Source organism: Silene latifolia, unplaced genomic scaffold (assembly GCF_048544455.1).
Source record: "Silene latifolia isolate original U9 population unplaced genomic scaffold, ASM4854445v1 scaffold_396, whole genome shotgun sequence".
NCBI lineage: Eukaryota > Viridiplantae > Streptophyta > Magnoliopsida > Caryophyllales > Caryophyllaceae > Silene > Silene latifolia.
Genome location: NW_027413321.1, coordinates 24,002 through 29,163, shown reverse-complemented (window position 1 = coordinate 29,163; position 5,162 = coordinate 24,002). Strand labels below are relative to the sequence as shown.

Sequence of the window (5,162 nt, the reverse complement as noted above, 5' to 3'; positions counted from 1 at the left end):
AGAAAATTATATAAGTTATAACTGATATATTTAGGATATGAAAAATTAATGACGTAAGTAAAATTAATAAAATGAATTTTTCACAAAATGAAAACACTGAAAATCGAGTAGACCAAATTGTTGCGTAAAGTAGGTATAGTTAATTTAAATTTTCTTTTAGAAAAAAAAACTAAAAAAACTAAAAAAAACTGAACCAACCTTATCTTATCTACCTCTCTCCTCATATCTCCCTCACCAAACCATTTCATCTCCATTTCAGCTCAGAGTGAAAACCAAAAAATGAAAATTCGACTACCATCACCGTCATTTTGTTCTTCCATTTCCCTTCTTCTCTCTTCATTTCGTCCTCCTTCTTTTCAGTGTTACATTTCAGTATAAATTTCAATTAACAAAAACCAATTTTCGTGATCAAAATTGCGAAAATTGGTAGATTCGTAGCAAAAAAATTGAAGATGAAGGAGATTTTTCCGGAGATTGCTTCGAAAAACTGAAGATTGGGTACATGCAATGAAAAGGTGATCATTAACTCAATTTTTTCGAATTTTTTTCCTTTTTCTAATTACTGTTATAATCGCAAATTGTGATTTACACGTTTTTTATGATTGCATGTTACCATTTGATGCACTTAATGAGGGAAGAAAATGGTGGTTAGTCCAAGTCTGTGAAAACGATGGATCTGAAGAAATTAAGGTCGGTTTGTTGATAATTTATTTGAGTTCTTATAATTATTTATTTATTTTCACTTTGGCAAATTTATTCGAGAATAAGTAGATGATCTTCAAAAATTTCGAGATCTTCATGTGTGGAAGCTTGATGTATTTTGATTGATTTTTTATTTGATTTGATGATGTTGTGTGATTTTAGGTATTTTTTGTTGATTGCGTGATATAATCCTCGAAATGTTATGTTAAAAAATACTCGATTCTCAAATCCAATCGGTTTGAGATTGTATGTTATGTTAAAAAATACTCGATTCTGAAACTGCAATATCACGCAACATCATCAAGGTAAACCGATTGTATTTTAATCGGAGGTATTTTTTGTTGATTGCAGTTTGAGATTGTAGTTATTGGTTTTTTTAGTTTATTTTGATCGATTCTTAAATCCAATCGGTTTACCTCCAATTAAAATACCGTTTTCAAAAAATATAAAAGCTAGACAAATGGTTGGTACGGAGGAAATAATACGGAGTAATCAGATTAATTTTGGTTAGGATGTTGACTATCATTTAGCTGTTTCGATGATTAAATGCAGTATAGAGTAATTGTATTCATTTCTGGTTTTCTTAATCTAAGATCTTAATGTGTGGAAGTTTTGTTCATCAACAGACTTTCTGATTGTCTTAAAATTTTGAAATTAATTGATAAAATTAAGGGTATTCTTAATTTTCGAGTGTCTATTAATTGTGAAGTGGTCATAGAAAATTGAGATCTTTTTTTAAAATGATTGATAATCATTCCTCTTATATATATATATATATATATATATATATATATATATATATATATATATATATATATATATATATATATATATATATATATATATATATATATATATATATATATATATATATATATATATATATATATATATATATATATATATATATAGATGATTGATAAAATTTGATTAATGGATTTGATGGATTGATTAAATTAGGGTTTTATTCCTTTCTTTTTCTCTAGTGTTGGATAATTGGATAATTGGATATTTGGATGGGGTTTGTTTAATTTGGGTGAAGATAATGATATGAGATTTATTCGAGGAGGTTATGTAACATTGTATAAAGTGTGTAATGGATTTATAACTGAATACTTTGTATTTAAATAACAATATATCGATAAGGTTGTTATATGTTGTACATCAATTTTACATGATAGTTTGTGCTAGATGAGTATCTGTTGAGCTTTCTAAGGTGGAATTAAGATAAACATTCAGGTTTGTATGGGTTTTAAGTTATTTATAAGGAAATTTGCTAATGTCAATCTGACGAATTCAATTCGGTTATGTGAAAATATGTCAAAACTGTAGCACGTTAAACTATGATTTACAGTTATGATTGAGAATATGTTGAGTAATTGTACAGGTTGACTAATTTTTTTTTTTCTGTGAATAATTTGAGGCGATGATGTTAAGTAACGAATGAGACTCCAAGTCGAAAGGTGTTGAAGCAGTTATCTTTGAAGATTTTGTAGCCATCCTTATGTGATAAAAGATAAGTTTCCTTTACATCTATTTCGCTAAATTCACAAACTTTTGTTGTTGGAAATTTATATTGTTATCTGTCAAAAAATAGATAGTTTTTTTTTCATACTATAAATTATACGTTAATTACAGATGTTTAAAATTTTCTTAAATCTTAATCTTGCATCAACTTAAAAGTCTAGGACAAAATTTTCTTAAATCTTAATCTTGCATTTCTCTATATCGTGGTGGTGTCGAGTGGTGCAAGGATATTAAAATGTAGTTTAGAGGAAGTTTGTAACCCTTTGCATTTCTCTATATCTTGGTGGTGTCGAGTGGATATGCTAATGATAAAAATGATTAGCATTATTTTAAAATATAAAAAGGAAAAAAAATAGACATATCTTTGAATCAACAAACAAAAGTTCAATGGCTTCGGTTTTCTTCTTATCTTCACTCTTGTTTTTGTTGATGAATTCCGGCCTTGACCACTTGTGCACCACTCTAACATTCATTTCCGTAAGCCTTACTCTATATTTGAGTTGACTAATAGTAAGTGGTGCAATTGCCATTTGAGAAATAGAAGAAATTTGCTTGAAATTATTGAAAAGTGATGAAAACTGATCTATACTTTGTTTACAGGTTGGAAAGTGATGAAAACTGATCTATACTGTTAGCAAATGAAGACAATGATGTGTTTATTGGGCTATTTTCATTTGTAATTATAAAGTATATTGGGAAGGAGAAAGGCTTGTGTTCCGGAAAATTCATGGAGTCTCTTGGGAATATGTAATTCGGTTAATTGCATCAGACTAATTGTTCATTGTCATTCTCAAGTAGCATAGAGAATGACAAGGGGTTAGGTTAAAGTTACGTCAGATTTAATTGGACTTTGATTTTTATTTTTTTTGTGCTGATGTGGCCATATTGCAAAACCGTGATTGGCTTAAACAAAACTGATTTTGTGAGGTTGAATATGAGGGCTGCATTACCTTAATTCTCAAAGGAGATTGTGCCACCTCAGCTTTTTATCATTCCTCTTTTATATATAATGATGATTTCACGTTTGAGCATAATCTTGAATTTGGATTTTCAGCATCCAAACCAAGGCGTTTATATATTCAAAACAGTGTGCAGAATACTCTCTCTCTAAAATTTCTAGAGAGCTTTTCTCTCCCTGGAGAGCGTAAACTTCCCCTTTTTCTAGCTATCATCATATCCTACTTCCTCTATATTCATCTTTTTAATTTCCCCAAATTGAACCTACTGATAAAGGGATACTCTAAACCTCTTAATATTCCCTTTTGTTTTACGTTTTTGTTCAGCTATACCTATTAATGCAAGTAATCATTTGGAATTGGGGGCATTAATTGGAACTCGAAACCCTAATTTCCTATCAGAATTTATTAACAGCTGATTTTCTCCTAAAATCTTTCCATATTCCATTCCATCATTAACTTCAATTTGCCTTAATTGGCGCTCTTTATTTTAGTCACTCGAGGTTTCTGCATACCTTTTATTGGCGATTAGTGAGCAGCTGATTGAAACGTCGAGGAGGATTCCGGAGCTTTTGCGTCATTCTAAATTGCCTCACTTCACTATTTAAACCACGAGTATGACGGTAGGAGTCTCATACTCATCTTCACATTACATAAATCTCCTAAATCCAAAAAAGAAAGTTCGTCACAAATCACAAAATCAAGCCACTTTTAATTTACAAAATACTAAGTGTCGCACTCAAGAATGGCATCTGGAAATCAGTTTGAGGGTAATGTCCAAGGAACAAATGAGCCTGGATATGAGATGCATCCTAACATGTTTGATCATCAGGGACTTCAACAGAACCACTCAGCTGCTGAGTTCAATCCCATGAACCCTCTTCATGCGAATATTTGGAGGTTCCCTAGGTCTGGTGGGGTCATTAATGTTGACCCATCTGAACTAGGCAAATCTAGGGATTTCTAGAGTTGCTGTGTTCTGGGTTTCATGGTTGACTATCGACTCTTTGAGGAGGAGGTTATCAATGATGTGATTAGGAAGAAGTGGACCACTAAGGGGACGGTCACTGCTTTTCGCATGGGTGAGGTCTATGTGTTCCATTGTACTGAAGAAGAAGACATGGAGGGCCTGTTGCAGAGGACGACAGCAACAATTGATGGAGCTGTAATGGTATTTTCGAAGTGGTTTCGTGACACAGTGCCGCGTACAGTCAGATTCCCGTATGCGGAAGTCTGGGTGAGAGTATGTGGGCTTGCTTTTGAATACTTGACTATGCATGTCGCACATATTGCTGGTAAGTTGTTGAGCCATAATTACCATGTTGAACCATTCCATTTGGTCCCAGATAATGACTACCTAAGTATAAAGGTGCAACTTCAATTAAATGAACCTTTAGTACCTGGGTTTTTCTTAGCAATGGAGGGAGGTTATCTGTTATGGATCCAGTTCAGGTACGAGGAAATCTTCAAGTACTGTATTAAGTGTGGTAAAATTGGGCATAAAGGGGCTCAGTGTAGTGAATCTATTATGACTGTGGTGTCTGGGATCAATGGGATGCTTGACAGGTCTGTTGAAAATGGCTTTCCTGTCTTTCAAACTAATAGCACCCATACAATGCTCAATTTAGATTTACGTGCTACTCCTTCCACTACCAAATTCTTGTCTTCTAAGGTTAGGCTGGAGGAGGCTAGGGGTTCTGCTAGGGGTCCTACCAGAAGGAGAAGGAGGTGGGAGTCCCCTGAGAGGGCAGTTGACTTTGATTTAGGCATAACACCTGGAGGGCGAGTCTTACCCGGGATGGCTTTTGTTGTCACTGCTCAACCCTTCGCAGGTTCAGTAGTGTTTCAGGCTGGTAATGCAAATCCCATCTCAGGTGGGGCTTCTGGTGCTAGAGGGCAGGGTGATGTAGCTATGACTGAGGCTCGGGAGGTGGAGGGAGAGGGTAATCAAGGACAAGTCCAGGGAAATCAGGTTCA

General features: G+C 33.6%; 1 long non-coding RNA gene across 1 annotated transcript; it reads left to right on the top strand.

Annotated features, from left to right (window-relative positions):
* Positions 1–207: 207 nt before the first annotated feature.
* Positions 208–3,192, top strand: LOC141639447 (uncharacterized). Its single transcript, XR_012542530.1, has 2 exons — positions 208–690; positions 2,126–3,192. It is a non-coding gene; the product is annotated as an uncharacterized LOC141639447 (long non-coding RNA).
* Positions 3,193–5,162: the final 1,970 nt, after the last annotated feature.